The following is a 23,416-nucleotide window of genomic DNA, read 5'->3' as shown; positions in this document are numbered from 1 at the left end:
ACATGTGAAAATACAGAGCAATGGGAAATGAAAGCCTTTTCTTAAGTGAATTACATTTTGAACAATTTGATTTTCCATATTTCACAGTTTTTTGCCCCATCCTGTCTTTCCATGTACTGCATATTATTATTTTTTGGACATTTTATATGAAAATTGTAAAAGAAATGGAATATACTGGAAAATTATCAGCCATTATCTCTTTAATTATTGGTTATGTCACATTCTCTGTTTCCTCTCTGTGGTATTTTACTGTTTCCTTTTTATACTTATGGACTTTTCTGTATTTTCCATGGTTTTGGCTGTGTTTAATTCTGCATATAGTCTTCTGATTGATCTCTCTCTTATACTGCTATTAAATGCTGTTATAAGCAACAAGTGAGTGCTTAATTTCAGTTTGTAGAAAGTTCATTTGTTGATTTTCTAGAATTTTCTGTTCTGTTCCAACATTCTCAATCATTGCTTTTACTTCCTTGAATATTTTAAACATAGTTATATTAAATCTGTCTCTGAAAACTTCACTATCTTTCACCCCCAATAGATCTTTTTTTTTATTTTTATCACATGGTATCATTTTCCTGTATGGTTGGTTTTCTGTGTATGTGTGCTGGATGCTGAGCAAGAAATATTTCAGAGACAAATTGACAACTAGAATATACTGTATTCTTGTTTGGATAATGCACTTTTACTTCTTTAAATCACTGTGGACATTATTTCACATAGCCTAATTGGATTGAGGACTTTCAAACATATGACAGTACCTGGAAGCACTGATGTACTTTGGTTTTGGCTTATTCTTAGAGTGAAGTCATTTTGGCTTAATCTTAAGGTATAAAACTTAAAAGCCAGTGTTTCTTCCACAAACTCTCTGTGTCTTCTCAAAAACTTACCTAGATTCTCTGCACCTCCATTCCCGCTTTCAGAATAGACAGATACTTGGGGAAAAGCTTCCATTTCCTGATATACTTTTCTTCAATATACTTCTAACCCCAAATCTTTATCCCTTTGTTTCCAATGGCATTTTCTTCTTGCTCTGAGGTTTTGAAGAGCATTTTATTTTGTATTTTGTCCAATTTTTCTCTTTGTTTGAAATGGAACACTTGTCTCATCATCTAAATAACCATTACTGGAAAGACATTTACCCAGCATCATTTTTTGTCAAGTACATTGGCTGCAACTTTCCTGAGTCTCTTGACTAGCCCTTCTTATCCTTCCTGTTCCTTGCTCTATATTTCAGTGCCTTCTGACATCTCATTATCTTCATCAATACTCGCAGCCAAAGTGTTCTGCTTTATCACAGTGATTATAAGATTATATCTAATGTGATTACAACTAGTACCTCAAATTCCTGTCTTGATTTCCCAACATTTGTCACAGTATCCCCCCTCGTTTTTTATTTTTTACAGAGAAATATAACTTTAGGAGAGACCTGAGGACAATGGCAGTCTCCACTCCAGGTTCTGATACTCCTTCTAGAAGCAAGTCATTGTGACCAGAGGGGATGGACCGGGGATTTGAAGACCCGGTATCCTTCAGCTTCCAAGGGAGAGGGAGGAAGGCATTGCTGAGTAGCTCAGAAGATCAAGTCTTCCATGTCCTGGAACCTGCCCTCTGTACAGTTGTTAGAAGATAGTCTGCCCTTCATCCACTGAGCCATCTGTCTGGTGTGCTGTGCCATTCCTTTAGGACCACATCGAGAGCAGAGTCTGTCTCACTGCCCCTGGAACTCAGGTCCTCACTCCACCACCACAGACACAGCTGTTCCCAGTTTGTGGAACATAAAGGGGGTCTTCACCACCTTCCCTTTGAAGTCTTATGCATTTCTTCTCAACAGAATATACATGGATCATATTTTCTTATCCATTCTGGAAATCTGTGTTTTTGATTGGAGAGTATAATCTATTAACATTCAATGTTATTACTGTAAAGGCAGTACTTCCGTCATTTTTTCTTTAGCCTTATATGTGTTATATTTTATTTTTATTTCATTTTTATCCTTTTACTCTAACCAATCATCTTCCTTTCTATACTCTGCTCTAATCCTGTATCTCTTGTTTCTTCCTTTCAACTTGCAGAAGTGCCTATAGTAGTTCTTCTCCCTTCCCCCTGAAATGACTCTCTCATCTGTTTGCTCATTGTTTTTGCTTGTTGTTCTTGATCATTGTCTGCTCACTGTCTGTTTTTTCTTTCAGAGGCACTGGGAACTGAACCCAGAACCTCCCATGTGGGAGGTAGGAGCTCAACTTCTTGAGCCACATCTGCTCCCCAACTTTAGTATTTCTTGACGGGCATGAGTCTTGGCAAATTCTCTCAAAAAGAGCAGGAGGAAAGACACAATGTAGAACAACTAATCAAGGATGTTCAAAGAACTATCGTTAATCAACTCAATAAAATGAAGGAAGAGATAAAGGATAACAAGAAGAAGCTTGGGGAACATACAGAAGAAATTGTAAACATATGTAAAAAGAAAACAGATCTCACAGTGATGAAAGACATAATGCATGAAATTAAAAATATACTAGAAGCCCATAACAGCAGATTTGAACAAAGGAAAGAATCAGTAACATCAAAAATAGGGCATCTGGAATTGTGTAGACAGAAAAGACAAAATGGAAAAAATTCATCAGGAACTCAGAGAATTGAAAGATAAAATGAAGCCACAAACATCTATTATAGGCAATCAAGGGGAGAAGAGAAAGGAAAGTGGGGCAGTAGAAGTGTTTGAGGAAATAATCATTGAAAATTATTCAGTAATTATATACTAATAACCACTGAAAATTATTAGGGATATGGATATACATGTCCAGAAAACAAAATATACTCCAAGCCCAATAAATCCTAGCAGACCTACTCTGAGACACATACTTCTCAGACTGTCAAAAGCTCAAGACAAACAGAATCCTGAAAGCACATGAGAAAAGAGATCTACCATATATAAGGGTTGTTCCATAAGATTAAATGTTGATTTCTCATCTAAAATCATGATCAGATGATTTCTCATCTGGACCCATGGAGACAAGAAGGTAGTGGTATGACAATTGATTTTGTAAAATACTGTCAAGTCTATTCAATTGAGAAAAAAAATAGATTCTTCAACATATAGAACTAGGAGAATTGGATATCCATGTGAAAAGAATGGAAGAGGACCCCATCTCATACCAAATAAAAAAGTAATACATAAATCACTAAATGTAAAAACCAGAACCATGAATCTCCTAGAAAAAAAATATACTGGAGCATCTTTGGGATCTTGCATTGAACAATGGTTTCTTGGACTTTGAAACCAAAGCTCAAGCAAGAAAAGAAAATTTAAAACTTTTGTGCATCAAAAGACTTTGTCATGAAATTGAAAAAACAAACTCAATGGGAGAGAATATTTGGAGGACCACTTATCCATTAAGGTTTTAATATCCAGAATATATAAATAAATCCAACAACTCAACAATAAAAAGACAAAAAAAAAATGGGCATAGACTTGAATAGACATTTCTCTGAAGAGGATATATATTTCACTAGACCCATACAATGAGAGTGAAGGTATACCCACATCCTGGGGAGAACCGATGTTCTCAAACAGAAGGAATTGTCTCTCTCAAGAAAATTGGTGACTCCCAATGGGTTAGGGCAGTCGAGTATGTCAAGCCCTCAACATTGTTGCAAATATCTCTGAATATGGTCATTCAAGTAATGAAGATTGATTGTCACAGTGGGCTCTGAGGGGAGGGGGAAAGAGGTATTGAATAGATGGAATCAGTGTAACTGTAGAGCAATGGAAGTGTTCCACAGGATCATGCAATGATGGATATAGGACATGTTAAATTATACCAAAAATATATAAAAGTCTATAGGCTAAAATGGAAATCATAATATAAAACATAAGATAACTAAAATTTTGGAAATTGTATAGTCTAAAATATAAACCATAACGTAAACCCAAATGCAACCATGTTTGAAAGCTATTGTTTCAATATCTGTACATCAGCTGGAGCAAATATAATATGAACATGTAAAAAGATCATTGTTTGGGAAGGGCTAAAGGGTTTGATGTTGGATATGTAGGAGTACTATATATTGTATATGTGAATTACTGTGACCTAAAACTTATGTGAAGAAAAACTTAATAATTAGGGAAAAAAATAAAGGATGTAGACACTGATGAAGAAATGAAAGAAATTTTCTTACCACTGTACATACAGGGCAACACCTATAGCAGTGATGAAAGGCAAAATTTCAAAAACAAAGCTTTTTCATTTTTTCATTTTTTGATACCCCAATTTATTTGTCCTTTATTTAAGTTTTCTAAAGTAGTATGTATTTTATATCTAATCTTTAAACCCATCACTATATTCCATTTTACTATTAATGGAACCTGGCAATATATTAGGCTTCATTTTTAAGGAAGTTTTGGACTACAGAGTGCTTCAACTACAGCAGGGGAGGAAAACTGGTGTGGGGTGTTATTGATAGGGGCACATGTTTGGGAGGGAGTTCTCCAGGGAATGTTATACAGGGTACATAAAAACGTTTGGATATTTTCATAGTGGTTTCAGTTAAAAACAACTGAGGGAGTGCTGAGCTCCTAGTCAGGGGAGCTCTATCACATTCCCCAAATGGAAGAGCAACAATCCCCCAAGTGCAAGGGCAAAGACCAATAAAGACAGATGGTCCAACAATGAGCCCTTGATTCTGATGGCTATGATTATGAGCCTGTGTGCCTGAAATATGATCTAGGCCTAGAGCTGCAACATGCCTAAGAGTTACCTCCTGAGACCCTCCATGTTGCTCAAATGTGGTGACTTTGTAAGCCAAACTCAGCATGTAAATGCATTACCTTCATTCCAACCCCCCCCACCCAGTCTGGGACATGACTCCTGGGGATAAGCCTCTTTGGTGCTGAGGCATTACTACCAAGCACCAGCTGATGATGTAACTAGAAAAAGACCTAGAATAAAAGGGTCAACTCAGACGAGCAGAATATCTCAGCCTAAATGTACTATCAGGTGTTAAAAACTGCTTTTTGACTTTGGATAAAGGGGGAAAATGGAAAGGACAAATGAGTTTATATGGCTGAGTCTCCAAAAAAAGAGTTGGGAAGTCATCAAAGGGATAACACTTACACACACCTCAGCAGGGTAGCAGAGACAGCCAAAGTAGATAGAAACCCAGGTATTGGTTCTCATGAGGGCTATAGAGACCCACAGGTTCTACAGTCATGGGAGATGGCTCTGGAGTTCAGTGTTATGTCAGTTGGCCTTACTTTGGAGTTTGTGTTCCTGAGTGTGACAGAGTTTTATTCAGATATGACCTTTCTACACATGCCTCTCCTGTTACTTTTACTGGGCCTGTGGTTGGTATTGGGTTGGTGAATCTCTGGACTGTCCATGTGACAGCCAGGCCCTGAACCCCAGTGGACTTGCAACTCCTACCCTCTGGTTTATTGAATTTACCCTGGCTGGCTAACAGGGAGGTGAAGAAGATCAACCACCATACCAGGGAGCCAAGAATGTCTACAACTGCAAGCAGGAGAATTGCATCCATTATCTATATGGAGTCTAAGTCTCCTCTTGATGTAGAGAGAGACTGGACATAACCATCCCAGGGTTCACAGGATGAAGGAATAGAGTTTGGATTAGAGTGGACTTACTAGTGTTCTGTTGTGGAACTATTGTGATTAGTAATGGAAGAAATTGTAGTACTGAGTTGGAGAAAGTGGCTATGGTAGCTCCTGAGGGTAGGGAGAGGGAAGAAGAGATATGATGTGGGTACATTTTCAGGATGGAGTTGTCCTGGGTGGTGCTGCAGGGACAGATGCTGGACATTGTGTGTCTCACAATGGCCCACTGGGTGGACTGGGGGAGGGTGTAGACTACAATGTAGACCACTGTCCATGTGGTGCAACAGTGCTCCAAAATGTATTCACCAGTGCAGTGAATGTGCCACAATGATGGAAAAGATTGTTGATGTGGGAGGAATGGGGTGAAGGGGGTGGGTGGTATATGGAGACCTCATATTTTTTTAATGTAACATTTAAAAGAAATAAAGAAGAAAAAAATACATGTAAAAATGCACAACATCACTAGCTACTAGGGAAATGAAATAAAAACCCCAATGATATATTATTTCATACCTACTAGAATGGCTGTTACTAAAATAAAAAGGAAAACTACAAGTTTTGGAGAAGTTGTAGAGAAATAGGAATATTCATTCATTGCTGGTGGCAATGTAAAATGGTGTGGCTGTTGTGGAACAGGGTTTGATAATTCCTCAGGATGGTTAATAGAGAATTACCATATGACCTGATAATCACACTACTAGGAATATACTCAGAAGAACTGAAATTAGGAACTCACACAGATATTTGCATACTAATGTTCATAGAGGCATTATTCACAATTGCAGAACTGCGAAGACTTGGAAGCAAACTCAGTGTCCATCAACAGATGAATGGATAAACTACATATGGTATATGTTTACACAAGGGATTAATATTCAGCCAAATCAAGGAATGAAGTCCTAATGCATGCTAAACTTGGATGAACCTTGAAAACATTACGCTTACTGAAATAAGCCAGAAAGAAAAGGACCAATATTGTATTATTCTTGATATAAAGAAATTATAATAAGCAAACACAAAGAGTTAGAATGTATTATGTAGGTTATAAGGGGATAGATTGTTGTTACAGAATGGGGAGTTGAGGCTTAATCTGTAAAAAATTTCTATTTAAGTTTATTATAAAGGTTTGCAAATGGATGGTGGTAATGGTAGCCTATTATCTTGAGTGTAATTAACAACACCAAATTATATAGGTGAATGTAGTTAAAAGGGAAAACTTTAGGTCATATGTTACTAGAATCATAATTTCAAGGTAAAGCATAAGACTGTAACACAATGCATCCTTTTGTAGAGATGAATTATAGTAAATTGCACAAGTATAAGACTGTTTTTCATGAATTATAACAAAGATGTTATGCTGATACAATATGTTAATAATAAGTGGAATGTGGAAAAATATTAATTGAATATAAACTATGGACCATAGCTAATAGTGCTATTTTAATAAGTTTTTATCAATTGCAACAGAGGTAACTACTGTTATAAAAGAGTATAATTACTAAAGAGTATTATCACCAATTCTAACAAATGTTCCACACCAATGCATACTGTTGGTGGTGGGCTGGTGTATGGGAATCCTGTATTTTATGTATGATTGGTTGATAAACTTACAACTTTCTTATTAAAATACTATGAACTTCTTCCCAAATAATATATTTATGTATTGCCACTCGTGTATTACTTTCCCAACTTCCAAGGCAGTAATGGAGTTAACAGACATGTAGTCATAATTATGAAATAAGTTTAGTGTAGTCTCTGCTAAAAAATCTTCTGGAAACTAATTTGATTCTGACTAAAATTTGCAAAATAATCACATAAACATCAGATTAAAGCATTCTAACTTTTAGTTTTATAACTGTTTAGTTGCAATTTTCAAAATAAATTTGAGTCTGGTTGTTGACAATGCATGGATATATTAATAGTAATTTAAACAATTCTGCAAACAAATCTGTTACTACAGGCAAGAATGTAAATATCCATGGAAATGTAATTAGGAGGGGACAAAGTGGAGGAAAGTTAATTTCCCTAAGGATTCATTGTGAAAAACTTTCTGCTCATGTAATGACATTATAGTCTTCCCAAGTGTAATCAGATCGTCACCTTCTCACACTAACTAATGAAGTTAAGATTTTTAGAGGTTTAAACATTAGACTTGGACTTTTTTTTAATGATTATAACAAGTACCTTTAATATGTATCAATAAATTTGATTTGTTAACAAAAAGGAAACAGGTAAATGGGAAATCATCAAAATTTAAAATTCCTTTTGCTCAAAAGACTATCATAAATGATAAATGACAGCCTATACAATGAGAGAAAATATTTAGAAAGCACACATCTGATGAAGGATTAATATCCAGTATATATAATGAAATCTTTCAATTTAAGAAAATGACAATCAGTCAAAAATTGGGTAAAAGACATGAAGATATATCTCTCCAAAGAAGATAGAGAATAGTGAGCAAACAAATGAAAAGGTACTCAACATAATCTGCAATCAGGGTCAGGCAAAACAAAACCCTTTCATATTAAATTGAATGGGTATTCTTAATCTTTAAAAAAATGAATAAAGGTTTTGTTGTTGTTGTTGTTGTTTTGGTTTATCCCCCCCTTGCACCTTGCTTGCTGTCTGCTTTCTGTGTCCATCTGCTGCGTGCTCTTCTGTGTTTTTGCTGGTCTCCCTTTCTGTTGGGTCACCTTGCTGAGTTGGCATTCTGCAGTGCTTGCAGGCTGGGTGGAACTCCACGGCGCTTGTGGGCTGGCGGCATACTGCAGTGCATGGCTCGTGGCTCTCTGTGGCATGTGGACATGCCTGCCTTTTTACAAGGAGGCCTTGGGACATGAACCCAGGTCCTCCCATATGGTAGACAGGTACCCAACAAATTGAGCTACAGTTGCTTCCTGACAATAAGTTTTTGAGAGGATGTACATAGAGAAGAAGACTCATTCCTTGCTGGTTGCAATATAAAGTGACACAGGTCTTGTGGAAAACAGTTTGGAAGATCCCCAGAAAGCTCAGTATAGAACTACCATATGACTAGACTTGGAATTAAACACAGTTTGAGTCTCTGAGATGACTTAACTGGTTAAATAAACTAAATAAATTATAGGCTCACTATGTTGTTGCTCTTCAACTTAAAAAGAGGGCAGGCTTGTGTGCTCTGTTTGTGACTTTGTGCATGTGTTTCTATGTATTACTGTTGTTTGTGTGCAATTATGATTGGAAGAGATACTGACTTGATCATGAACTCTTCTTTGTGGGCTCCAATCAAGTATAAATTTCATATATTGTTGAAAAACTGGAATCAAAATGAACATTTATATCTTTCAACATTGCAGACCAAATTATGAAGTAAGACTCTGAGTCTCAGAAGTAATGAAAATTCCTCACAACTCAATATTAATTAATTAGTTCTTTTCTCCCTGAATGTATTCTAAATTCCTTTCTGTTTAATTCAAAAATATCTTTGCTACACTATTTCCTTCTACTTTCTTTGGGGAAATATATTTTCTTGAATGTTGTCTCCTATTCAATATGTTTCTCATTTTAAATCTTAGTGAATAAAAATGAAATATGATCTAAATGTATCACTATGTCCATCCCTAATTTGGGATACATCTAAAATGTATAAGCACTGTATTGGCAATAATTTCCAACCTTCCCTTGTTAAAATTTCTGCATATCAACAAAATATAAGAAAAAATGTTATATATGGTTGAACTGCTATATAGTTACCCTTTAATGCGTTATATAAATGTTGTAAGGTTCACAGTGCTTAATATTATCTCATGGGTATCCATTAAAAAGGAAATTATGCAAGAATGGATTTTGTATATCATACCATCTGTTGGTAAACAATTAAACCTTACCCAAGAGAATCCTGAGTTTTGCCCTTGCTTCTGTGAGGTATTATCTAGGTCCTAGAAATGTTGTGGTAGATAGAAGTGTCCTTGTTGACCTGTGGACCTTGGTCAGAGAGATAACAATTTGATTTAGGTAGTATCTTGGGTTATGTAGTATTAGTCAGCCTCCAGGGAGGTTGGCAGATGTAGACTGAGATCAGTTCTGCTTACATGATGGGACCCCTGCTTACATGATGGGACCCTAAGGCTCACATGAACTTCCATTTGTTTGCAATATCTATTAGTGTTGTCACACTTAAATGCATGCAAAATAACACTTTCTTGACTCCTTGGGGAGAGGATAATAGGAAGCTCCATATTTTTTTTCCCCTGAACTCTGCCCTATGTGTCTCTTTGCTTGACTGACTTTAATCTATGTCCTATCCCAGTTAATAGACTATAACTCTGAATTTAACAGTTTTCAGTGAGTTCTTGGAGTCCTTCTAGCAAGCCATGAAACATTGATGGTGGTTCTGGGGACTCTCAAACTTGCAACTTACATTAAAAACAGAGATTTCATTTGTACTATTCCCACTATGCAGTTGACTCACTTTGTCACAGTACATCCCCCTTCATATATGTTACACCAATAGAAGATATGACAAGTTAGAATTCGATTTCTGACTTCTAAGAAAATATTTTCCTCTATTAACTTCTTTGTTGAATCAATATTGTGAAAGTTACACTATTGAATCTTGACCCCAATTTGACTCTATACCTAGTGAGTGATGAAAAACCAGTAATGCAATTTAATAAGAGAAATTAAATAAAATGTATAATTTACAATACAGGCTTTATGTTTCATACTAATCTTAATTAAAATTTTGCAAAAGGAAGGCTGAAAAGGGGTACTGATGCTTAATATATGTAGAAGCTGTAATTAACTTGACTGTAAAAGTGTGGAAATGGATAAAGTTGATGGTAACACATTATAGTGAGTAGAACTAATGAAGCTGATTCATAAATGGGATTGTGGCTGAAAAGGGTATGTTGGAGATTTGGACCCAAAGGGTATTGGGAATGAAAGAAAGAGAAAAAGGAGAGTGAAAGAAAGAGAAGAAAGAAAGAGAGAGCTGGGATCAGTTGGTCTGTGAGTAGAGACTCATCAGACAACTTTATTGTTTACAAGGGGCTCTCTATATACACCAGTCTATGTGACAACAAGCAGGAACATGTAGCCTACGTGACATCAAGCAGCAACATGCAGTTAACTATCAGCATTACCCATAGTCTGAGGAATTTTAAAAAATCTTATCTCAAGGTACAAAGTCTAAGTGTTCTATTCTCTACAAAAGGTATGTGCTCATCTTTTCTTTCAGCTTTTCTTAACAGCTTCATCCTATCTGCTGGGAACTCTTAATTATCACATTCATTAGGTTGCAAGCATAGCCATGGAGACAGCACGTCTCTCCTTGTGAGGTCACTGTGCCTCAGTTTCCAACATCTCCCTCTTTTTGTTTTTGTCGAGGTGACCATGCCTGTCTTAGGTTGCCCTCCTCTGAGAGTCTTACCCATCTTTGACTACCAGCCAAGCTCTTTGACTTGGGTGAATTATTGAAGTGCTTTTGCTAGCACCAGATTATTCTCATGTCCCATGGCTGTTACGCTTTGCAACTTTCTTCGAAAGCACTGTCCAGCACAGGCAAGGATCATGAGCAACAGAACAAACATGATGAGCCCTATTCCTAAAGCTGTCAGGAAATGCTGTGATTTCCACCAATTAACTGGGTTAAATTTTGTAATATGTGAAATCATATCTGAGAAAATATCCTTATCATTGGCTACATGAATTTGATTTTGAGACATTTCTAATATTTTCCTTTGTAATTCAATTATTTCCAGAGAGATATTACTTTTATGGCCTAGTAAATGATTCTTAATTTTTTCCATTCTATATTGGATGAATTATAGGCAAGAGGAGTAATACAAAATTTGCTTTCATTCCAATCACATTTCAATCCCCTTAACAAGTTTAAATTATACAATTATTTCCAATATGCAAAACAGCAGATTCTAACTCATTAATCCAATTATTTAACTGCTCATCAATGTGCTCTTGGCTATGCCACAAATCACTAGCATTTTTATGCCAATCATGTACATATTGTTGTGTTTGTACTTTCATGGAAAGCTACCACAGCAGTAGCAGCAGCTGTAATGATTCCAATTAGTCCTAAAATGCTTATAATAAGCAGTCCAATAAAGTGTTTAGTCCATTTCAAGAATTCTTATGTAGCGATAATTGACTTTCAGAAGATGACTGCCAAATCCATGTCATTGTCACCGGTATCCAGATGCCTTTTCTTCTTCTGGCCATGGCTCATCGATGTTCACCTTTAGGTGGAGCCACTTCTGCCTTTTCTCAGGTTTCAGTGGTAGGGCCCTGGATCTTCACAAAGGCATTTGCATCAACAGTCCTAAAAGGGATGTTAGTGGAGTGAGCAGGGAAATGACAGTCACCTGTTACTACTAGCAGGTATCTCAGATGTTTTTTTCATAATCTGAGGGTGATTTACAACAGTCCATCATTTCTGTCTTGTTTTTAGTATTTGCAATCTACCCCTGGATAGGGATGGCAGTCTTTTTTTTTTTAGATTTATTTATTTATTTCTCTCCCCTTCCCCCCATCCCAGTTATCTGTTCTCTGTGTCTATTTGCTGCATCTTCTTCTTTGTCCACTTCTGTTGTTGTCAGATGGCACAGGAATCTGTGTTTCTTTTTGTTGGGTCATCTTGTTGTGTCAGCTCTCCATGTGGGCAGCACCATTCTTAGGCAGGCTGCACTTTCTTTCATGCTGGGCAGCTCTCCTTATGGGGTGCACTCCTTGTGTGGGGGGCTCCCCTGCATGGGGGACACCCCTGAGTGGCACGGCACTCCTTGCACACATCAGCACTGTGCATGGGCCAGCTCCACACAGGTCAAGGAGGCCCAGGGTTTGAAATGAAGACCTCCCATGTGGTAGATGGATGCCCTAACCACTAGGCCAAGTCCGCTTCCCAGAATGGCAGTCTTTAGAGTGACCAAACACTATTGGGTTAAGTCTTTCACTTTTAGCAGGACCTCCCATGCTGCACACAATTGCTTTTTTATATTTTGCTTTTGGCCTCTTTTCAGAATTGTGATTAAAACCCAAGGGGTACTTGTTTAAAATTTTGTTTTTGCCACAAACTCCACCCAAAACCAATATTGGTGCTTGCTACATCCAATTCATTGGCTAAGTTAATGTCCACAATTTACTTTCCTTTTATGATTATTTAAAGCAGCTTGTTGGAGGTTTTCCTACTTCCATGAATGACCTTTCCCATTTAATACATACAATGGTTTTAATATTTGAGCTAAATGAGGGATGCAATATTTTCAGTACTTCAACAATATTACAAACTCTATTAATATGAGAAAATATTGCATTCCATCAGTTACAACAGAGGGCATAGTTTTATCCCACCCAACCAAACCACATTTAGGAATTTGATAGAGCAGCAGGGACTTTGCAGCCTGTCCAAATTGTTTGCCTAGTTCAGGCTCTTAAGATAACATACTATTGTCTCTGATGTTTCTTTTCATTCTGAAAAAAGGATTACTGGTTAACATAATGTCATCAGTAGAGTTTCAGCCACCAGTTTTTTTCTATGCAGCTAGATTATTATCACCATGCCAGGACAGATGGCTGGGCTATGCATGCAGCCTTGGGGAAGCACTGCAAAAGTCCATTGTTGACTTTTCTACAGGTAGGAGAATGCAGGCTAGCTTGACTTGCCTAAAGAAATACTGAAGAAAGTCTTAGCATGTTTTAAAACAAAGTGATAGTGACATAGCTGGACATTAATTTCTTGCAACGAACTAGCAATATTGGGAACTATTGCATACTACAGTGTTATTTTAATTTATAAGAGGTTGTTTTGTGACACATATCTTTTTATAATAATGAAAACCGTAAATAAACCACCTTGTACTTGTTTAATATTATGCTGAAATATTGGTAAATTTATACACTCTTAAGTACTCATTTGAAATTTTACTCATACAACTTTAACAGGGGGTTAAAAAATCTTGTTAATTTTATAACACTTTTAAAACTCTCAACTTATAACATATTAAATGAACTTAACTATTTTATTACCTTAATTTTTCTTTCAAGGTAAAAGAACAAATTTTTTGTAACTAGTTTGAAATAAAAAGCTACTTTTTAGGATTTGGCTTTGAGAAAGCAGGTTTGAACATTATTTTCCTTTAAAAGAGATAAGACCCTTTCTTCTTCAGACACTGAGGAAATGAGGTTAAAGCACAAGAAGCTGTTTTGATAAAACAGATTTCTTTGTATACTGATTATTCAGAAAACTTACTAAGACAGACTAATGACTTGAGAGACTTTGAAAAAGGACAAAATTTTTATCTTTGCATTAGTATACTATTTGATACTAAACCTTTTAAAACTTTATAGACAGACCCATCAAATCTTACTCCACTTAAATCATAAAAATTTCTTTTCCATGAACCTTCTACACTTTCAGTATTCACTCAGGTTTTGTCGCACACTCTATTCTTTCCCAATAATCAATCATTTTATCTTAGGACAAAATCATCGCCTGTTTCCTTATCAATAAAAACACATTCCATATATCCCACATACTAAGTTACCAGGCAAACTTCTTACAACATGCAATTGCCATCAACACTAAACAATCTTGTTAAAATAATGAACTTTTCTTCACTTTAAATACTCAGTAACATGCAATACCAGAAACAGTCTTTTAGAAGCAAGTTGGCAGGGGAGGCTGGCTGCTGACAAGCTTTCCTGTTATAAAATTACCTTTTATTATTATTAAGTTAGTTTTTGTTTAAGAATGACTTTTTGGAATTAGCCATTTAAATACCCTAATTTAAACAATGCTTCATTAAACTTCTTATAATTCTTTATAACCATATAGACTATAATTATATTATTTTAAGACAAATTTTACCTGCACAGAACACATTCCCTTACTTAAAGTTACCACAATACCTTCTACAACTTGCCACATGCATTTAGGTCCCTTGAGTTTATGAAAATTAGCCATCTTATTTTAGGACAAAACACACCTTTTTGAAAAAACTTATTAAATTTCAGCCAGCATTCCCACAAACTTTTAACCTTCTTTAATATTCATTTAAGTTTTACATCCTTCATTTTATCCTGTAAAGAAAAATAAATTATTCATTTCAATCTAGGCAAGAACAACTTTTTATGAAAAGACTTACAGTAATTTTGTGAATCAAAACGTACAATACTTATCACTGTAGAGATCTTATTAACATTTAAACTTAAGCATTAATATAAGCGCTTATTTAATTTTTGGCCATTTGAATAGAGCTCTTTTAAAAACTTTTATTTATTAATTTATATCACCATCTGGAGGTATCAAAATATACATGACATTGAATGAACAAACACAAAACAATTACAACACATTAACAGAAACATACAGTTTACAATTGACTCATCAACAATGCTTTTGTATTAAAGAAAACAACTCTAGTAATTTATAACTTTTTACAGGCACCCCATTAACTTTCAGTAAAGTTTTTAACACTTGTGAATATGCTTCCACACATCCCATTTGATTACCCATTCTCTTGATGACTTCACAGAAAATGTTACTTACTTAAAAGAAGACTCGAGTCACACTGCTTTGGATGTCACACAACCCTCAATGAGGTCTTTTCCATGGTTCCCGATACTGATTTGGAAGACTCACTGACTTCTTTGGGTCCCACATTGGGTGCCAGTTGTTGGAGATTTGGACCTGAAGGGTATCGGGAATGAAAGAAAGAGAATAAGGAGACTGAAAGAGAAAGAAAGAAAGAATGAGAAAGAAAGAACAAGAGAGCTGGGATCAGGGGGTCTGCAAGTAGAGACTCATCAGACAACTTTATTGTTTACAAGGGGCTGTTTATATACCCCAGTCTATGTGACATCAAGCAGCAAAATGCAGTTAACTATCAGCATTACCCATAGTCTAAGGAATTTTAAAAAATCTTATCTCAAGGAACAGAGTCTAAGTGTTCTATTCACTACAAAAGGTATGTGCTCATCTTTTCAGTCTTTAACAACTTCATCCCATTTGCCCAGAATTCTTAATTACTGAATTCTTTAGGTTGCAAGCATAGCCATGGAGACAGCACATCTCTCCTTGTGAGGCCATTGTGCCTCAGTTTCCAACAAGGGTAGTCTAGGGATGTAAATGTCAATTGAAAGAAAGCTCAAGAATAATCTAGGGAATAAATAAGATAGTGAACCCAGAGATAGATGAGAATTGTGGTTAATAGTATAAATACAAGAATGCCCTTCTATGAACTAGAACAAATATATATCACAGTTGAAAGGTGGTAATAATACAGAGAAGCATGGGAATGTAACCTATAGACTATAGTTAACAGCAATACTGTAATATTCTTGCATCAATGCCAAAGATGTACTATGATAATAATAGGGGTGTATCTAAAAAATACCAAAGGCATGCTATAGACCATAGTTAGTGCTAGTAGTCTGATGATATTATTTTGTAATCTGCAAAAAATGTCCTGCAACAATGCCATGCATTTGTGGAGGGGTGTTATATGGGAATTTCACATATGTGCATGATTGTTCTGTAAGTTCACAATTTCTCTAATAAAAATATATATTTTTAAAAATCTGCACAGACCTCTCCAATTCCCACAACTATAGAGAAGCCATGAATATTGTATGAGAAAATAAGAATATTTTCTGGTGAATAAGAAAACAATCCAAACTATTAACATAGTCTTTTAATACAATGTCAGGCTATCCTGCCAAAACTTAGACAATACCAATTCAGAACCTGCACCCACCCACACACTTCAGCAGATCTCTACTGAGGATGAATTGGCAAATGATTATGTCATGAAATGGTTATATTAAGAAACAATTTATTTGTTATCAAATCTCCACAATTAAAAATCATTTTTATGTCCTGACTCTGCCATGTTTTAGCTGGGAAACTTTGTTTATTCTTTTCTATGATTCTGGAAAGACTATATCTGTTATCAAACCAGGAAGGGTCTGCTATTTTTGTACACTTTCTGCAAGGAAAAGATGACGTTCAGCACATTTGTTTGACTCAGGTGGTGAGACTAGCTTCCACTGAAATGGTGTGAGAGACTTCCTGAAAAATTGTATACTGAAACTATTTGGGGACTGATTTAAGTTCAATTTATATCCCTCCTTCTCCTTCTCATACGCTGTTTCTTTCATAAGTGCCCCCAAAATGACCAAATCTAAACTAATGTCTTTGATTTCAAGGTAATTTTCTTTTTTAAAAGACATTTCCCAGCATCCTGTCCTGTGAGAGAGTGGTGAGGAGTAAAGGAAAAGCTGGGATTGAGGAAAGAGAGTGATGACCCTCATGGGGCCGTGTTTTGCTCACCTCCACCACCCATCCCACTTCTATGTTTGGGGAGGTCTTCTCAGATGCTGTCAACAATTTCCTGCTAAAATGGCAGGAAAGAGATCAGGTAGTTCGTGGTTAATCCTCTCACCCTTATTATTGGGCTTCTCTGTTGGAAATTACTGACATAGTAGTAAAATTCTTCATGCCACTTGTATTGAGTTTATTAAAATTCTAAAATATGTTCTCATTAAAATGATAGCTTCATGAATTTTGGCAAATCAAGAACACTTGTGTACTGGCACCCAGATCAAGAGCTGTGGTAGAACCCCAGAGGTCCCCTCATGCCCCAATCTAGTCAGTACCATCTCAAATGATAACCATTTTCCTGACACGCATCAGAACATATTATTTTCACATTTTTGTAATTCATATAAATAAAATTATTTGTGTTACTTCTTTTTGTCTCTCCTTCTATCATACAATGCTAAGTTGGTGCTATTTTTCTCTTTTGTTTATCATAACTGTATTTAATTTATGCTACTTCCTGTATTTTATTTCATTGTATGAACATTCCAAAATGCTTTTGTTAATGTTAGGTTTGGTGATGCTTGGGTGGTTTCTGTTTGTTTGTTTTAAATTGTGCAAATATAAATGAGCATGTATCTTTTGGTAATGCATATCTAAATTTGTGGAATATAAATTGTTGGTGTGGGGGATTGCTGGGTTATAAACTGAGAATAAATTCAGTCTTTGTTGGAACTGGTCCCAAATTTCCAAGGTGCTTGCAAAAATGTATCCAAACACTTTGCTTGGCAAGGTATTTATTTGTTGTTGCTTTACATCTTAACCAACAATTAATGTTATAAGTCATGTAAACCTTAGCCAGTTTTGTGGTGATAATGTCTCAATGGATTTGTTTGCATTTCTCTGATGCCTGGGTATGTACAGCACACTTTCCTTTGTTTATTAGCCTCATGTATATCCTTTTGTGAATTATGTGTTCAAGCTTTTGGATAATTTTATTTTGGGCACCTATCATGTTCTCATTTTTTGGTAGGAGATTTTATACATTCTTCCACATTCTGGATTGCCACTTTCCACCTTACTGATGTCTTATGAAGCAAAGGAATTCTTAATTTTGAAATAATCCCATTTATTAATTTTTGAACTGCAAACTGCGCTTATTTTTTAAAAGAATGAAATATACAAAAAAAAAAAAAAAAGGGGGGTCGGCTGAGTGTAAAGTCAGCCAATTATTACACATTCTCTCCAAACCCTAATGCTTCAGTGCTGAAGACCAAACAAAGCAATACAAAAGAAATCATCAAGAACTCAGAGGGCTGGGCTCTAAGGATTAAAAAGGACAAGGAGACTTCCTTAGCTCATGCCTATGTGTTCTTGTGATTTGGAAATTTATTTTCTAGTCAAAGCAAGCTCTGAGACCTGCATATCATGCTCATATAATGCCAGGTCTGGTAGATAAATTGAGTGGAAATAATTGGGGGGATTGGGGAGGGGGGATAGTTTTTAAAAGAAGAACTCCAAATCCTGGCAGCCAAATCTTAAACACGCCCTGTTAAGACAAACCTTGTTTGGCAAATTCAGTTGCCAGACTTCTGGGCTGACTTCAGTGGCTAACTGCTCTCTCAAATTGAGATGCACAACTTTTACCTGATGGGAAGTTGTTCCCTACCCCCAAAAACTCAAGTCCAGTGTTTGGAATGTGTATGCCAGGCACTCTTGTTTTGACTAGCTTGAGTTTTATGTTGTGAGCATGCTAAAAAGCACCGTACAACAAATGGAGCACACTGAATCACACTGGCCAAGGTGGGTAGGCAAATACTAGGAAATAAAACAACTTGCTTAAAAATAACTTCTGACAATTGCCTTAAGAATAACACTGTAGGAAAAGTACATAGTTTTGAGAATTCCAAATCCTTTCACATTTCACCTTTTTCCATTTACTCTGTTACTCAGAACAACAGCTGTAATGGAAAGTTTAAAAATAAGCAGCACAAGAACACATGTTGTAAATGAATTTAACTGGTGAGATTAACTAGTAGATTAATTTGCAGTGGGTAATTATATAAGGAAATTAAAATAGTACTTAATGTAGTTTCAATTTTAACAATGTTTGAGCTTTTTAAAAAATGAATTAATATTAATGCTACAGGATCATTTGAATACAAACATACTTAATTTAAGGAATAAAGCACCTGAATAATTTAAGTGTAGTTTTGTGAAGTAAAACAGTCCACAAATGAAGTAGCTATTTAACTTTTAGGGAAAGTTTGATCATTGAAATTTTGTGTGCTTACTTTGTTACATCAACGACACTCCTCAGTCTATTTTTGCTTAAGTGCTTTGTTTCCTTGATATTATTGGTATTGGATTTTAGATGGATTTCCTCCAAATGGATAGTTTTTGTGATAAAAAAGCACCTTTAATTCTTATTAATGACCTAGGAATAGTGCATAGAAATCTCTCTAAAGCAGGTTATTTTTCATTAAATATTTAAGAATTTATGAATTCTGTTATTTTAATCCATAATTGTAAACGTTTTTCCCATTTAGTCAGCTTTTTTTTTAGTGAACTATAATGCTCACACAAAAGAGAGTGAAAAGTACACTAGCCCATGACTGATTTCAAAATCCTTTCGGAAACTAAAGTGATTACATTGGAATAAAAAGACTGGCATATTTCTCACGTTTGGAATTGCAATTTTTTTCTTAGCCAGTTGGAAAACAGCTCTCTCCCCTGCACGCATTTAAAACGTATCTCCTGAAGTCAAGATGGGAGTTGACTGGTGATAATTTAAAGGATTTTGATCCAAAGTCACTGTGCATGCTTGGCACGGAGGCCTGGCTCCCAGGCAATTGCTTGGGCCTGAGAGGTCACACACAGCCAGTTAAAAGGGCAGTTTTTTATTTTTTGTTTTTTGTTTTTTCCAGTGGGCGACAATGGGAAGAGGGCTCATCTTTCAGATAGGAAACTTTGTACCCGACCCTTTATCTTGAGAATGCTAATCCTGGGCCTGAAGATCTGCCCCAGTGGCCTCCGCACCAAGATTTAAGGGAAGATGCCTAGTTTTAAATGCCATCCACAGTTTAACTTCCCGCTCGACTTCTCCACACCATAGAGTGTTGGTGTCTGTGCGGACGTGGAGGAAGGGAAAGGGCTTTGCCAGGTCCGTTCGCCAGCTGCGCTACCTCGGGGAACCCGCAGCGCCGGGAGCCACACATCCCCTACGGTGAAGACTCTCCCAAGTGGAACACATTTCCAGACTCGCCTTATCTCCACCCCTGCAGGAGAGGCGGCCTTCACTCACCCCTACCGAGAGTGGGTGTCCGCGTCCCCCCGCTTCCCGGGAAGGCTTCCAGCGAGCCGAGGAGCGGGCTGCGCCGCAAGTGCCGAAAGCCGGGCCGAGGGGAGTGCGGGGCTCCGGGGGTGCCGAGGGCCGAGAGCGCGGCTGCCCCGCGGACTGCGAATCCAGCCGTCCAGGGCGGCGTCTTCTGCTCCTCTCCGGCCTCCGGCTCGGTCTCCCCCTCTTTGTCCCCCCGCTCCCACTCTCACTCTTTCTCCCCTTAGCTCCGACTCAGGGTGCGGCGTGACGTGAAGTCACAGAGACTCCCCCAAACGCCACTGCACGTGGCGGGCTTCCGCGGCCCAGCCAGGCTGAGCTGCGCGGGGAGGGGTTGGGGGGTGGGGGGACGAGCGCGGGGCGCCCGGGGACGCAGAGGAGGGTCAGGAGGGAGGCCCAGGCCGGCGGGCGAGGAGTCCGACCCCGAGAAAGAGGCCGGGAGAGCAAAGGAGAGGGAGCTGGGCAGGGCGCTGAGACCCCAGCCTTCCGCGCAGGAGGCGCAGGCACCCCCTGTGGAGGGGAGGGCGGCATGGAGGAAAAAAGCCCATTTACTAATTTTTAACAGTAAAGTTTAATTTGGCTTGTTTACAAAACTCTTACAATTGTAAATCACAAATTACAGTTTATATCTTTTTTCTAAAATCTGTATTTTTAATTAATTCCTCTATTTTTACCTATAACTTTTATACCTTCAATCTATGTGGAATTGATGTTGGTTTATTGAGTGCAACTGGAATCCTAAATTTCTTTTTTCATTTTGGGCAACCTCTTCACAAATTACCATTTATTAAAAAGGCCACATCATTTGACCCACTGCACCACACTGTCTGCTTTTTTTCTTATGTCAGATGCTTGCGTAATTATGGATATGCTTTCAACTCCTTAACCTGTTATGCTGATTATTTCATTTACCCTTGTGCCACTAACATGCTTTCTAATAAGTAGATCCCATAAGAGTTCTTCATACTTGGTGACTTAAGTCTTCCCACTTGGTTCTTCTAATTTAAGTTGAGTTTCACCCTTGGCCCGTTGCTTATGAATGTAGAATGTGTGAATTACTCACATTAATAATCCTACAATCTTAAGAGGAATTATATTTAATCTAATATATGGAAAAATTGGGAGTTAGTGGAATTTTAACAATTGTATTCTGTTTGATATGTGCCACCATTTACTAAGGTTTCTTTAACTTTTTTCAATAATGCTTTGTAGTTGCCAATGTAAGGGTTTTAAACATATTTTACGACTGTTATTGGATAGTTTCATTGGCGTTGTAAAAGGTACCTTCTTTCAATTTTATCCTTTGTTTCCAGAATATGGTGATACAAATGATTTATTATTGACCTTCCAGCCAATTTGTAATGAGTTATTAAATCTAATTATAGAATATTTTGCAATTTCTAGATATAAGGTTATGTTATTTGGAAATGACCATTTTATGTCTTCCTTTTTATATGCCATTTATTACTTGTCTTAATTTCTTGTACAATTGAGTCACAACAGTATAAATTAAATAGCAATGATGGTAGCAGGCATTCCTATATAGAATATCAGAAAGTTTTCAAAAGCCCAACATGCTTATAATGTTGGAAACAAGTTTTATTATAGATATTCTTTGTGAGATTAAGAATAGTCTATTTCTAGGTTTTTTAAATGGTTTTTCATTTTTGGGCTAGATTTTATCAAGTACTTTTCCACATCTACTGAGATAACAAGGTTTTCTCTTTTATTTCTCTTAATGTAGTGAACTATGTTGAATGCTTTTATAGAAGTTAAGCATCATATACATGATTGATTCTCCTTTTTATGAAGTATAATCCACTTAATATTTCTCTAGGTTCCATTCACATTTTGTTGTGGATTTTGCTTCCATGTCCATTACAAAGAATGTTCCTTTAGTTTCCTTTCAGGGAGTTAGCTTCCTAGTTTACTATTCTATAGAGAATTCTGTCCAACACTGATAGTGAGTACTCATGAAGCTAGAGTTCTAGGACTATAAACATGTTATAGACATGTAGATCATTCTATTGGAGTTTATAGATACAATGGATTTTTTATTATATTGAAATTTGTAGGTGATTTCTTTAACCTGCAGCAAAAGTATACTTTCCATAAATCTTCCACATGATTTTGAAATAGTAACAATTATAACATTACTAGGTGCAGTATTATATTTATGCCAATTAGATAAAATGTATTATGTATACCTTTCACATCTTCCAGATAATCATTTAATTTTTGTTTGTGTGTTCCAAAAGCTATGAATAAAAGTAGGTTTAAAGTTTCTTGTTAGTATTGTGTATTTCTTATGTTTCCTTTTAGTTTTGACTTGATTTATCTTTGTATATTTTGAAGCTATGATGCTGGCTAAGAATGTATATGCCTGTAAAAAATACATCCTGAAGGGGCCTAAAAGGATTGGCATTCCAATTGCAACAATACTCCTAAACCTAAATCTTGGTTTCTAAGGAAATTTCCCCACAAAAATGATATGGGATTCTTTAGAGAATCAGCTGATTCAGGGCTGGAGTAGGGAAAATAAAAGATAAACGTGGAAATAAACTATACTTTATACTTTATTCCATGAACTTTACATTTTCAAATTCAGGAAGGTAAATTTTTAAAAAATCTATAAATTTTATTTCAAAAAAGATGCAATTTCATTTTTATATACAGTAGAGAAACTATAGCAGTGGACAGGTAATTAAAATTAAGAAAATACTGTTGACATTTTGAAAATATAAACTTTTTAAAGTTGAGGTTTTCATAAGCTGGACCCCACTGGGGGCCTGCAGCTGCCCAGTGTGCAGCATCACCCCTGGGCTCACCTGGAGTGGGGGCTACAGGGACGTAACCAGGGTGGCCTCACTCCTTCAGCCAGGCCTGTGGGCTGGTAGAGCCCCTGGGGGGGCAGGACGAGGAGCCTTCAGAACAGGAGAGAAGGAGCTGATTACCACCGAGGGTCCAGAAAAAAACAAAACAAACCAAGAAATCTACAAGGCAATAGCTGAGGAATACTTTTTTAAAAACTGCAAAGGTACATCTTTACAGAAATATAATGCCATGTATACTTAACTTGAAATGAATGTGTGTCTTAAATATATTTAAATGCTATCAGACAAATATCATAGATACATAAATTAATGAGTTCCAT

The 23,416-nt window shown here is 36.6% G+C and overlaps 1 long non-coding RNA gene across 2 annotated transcripts in view; it reads right to left on the bottom strand.

Moving 5' to 3' along the window:
• The window catches only part of LOC131277873 (uncharacterized), a 60,530-nt gene extending 39,943 nt beyond the window's left edge, over window positions 1-20,587 (bottom strand). Inside the window, exons 1-2 of one of the 2 annotated variants that reach the window (XR_011648070.1) lie at window positions 20,236-20,587; window positions 15,156-15,296 (exon numbers count right to left, since the gene is read on the bottom strand). This is a non-coding gene — a long non-coding RNA (uncharacterized lncRNA). Of the gene's footprint in view, window positions 1-15,155; window positions 15,297-20,229 lie in introns of both variants that reach the window. The other variant, XR_011648069.1, reaches the window with a different exon arrangement.
• Between the last annotated feature and the right edge of the window lie 2,829 nt (window positions 20,588-23,416).

The sequence above is a fragment of the Dasypus novemcinctus genome, chromosome Y (assembly GCF_030445035.2).
Source record: "Dasypus novemcinctus isolate mDasNov1 chromosome Y, mDasNov1.1.hap2, whole genome shotgun sequence".
NCBI lineage: Eukaryota > Metazoa > Chordata > Mammalia > Cingulata > Dasypodidae > Dasypus > Dasypus novemcinctus.
The sequence above is the reverse complement of the archived record's forward strand: the minus strand, read 5'-3'. Positions and strand labels throughout refer to the sequence as shown.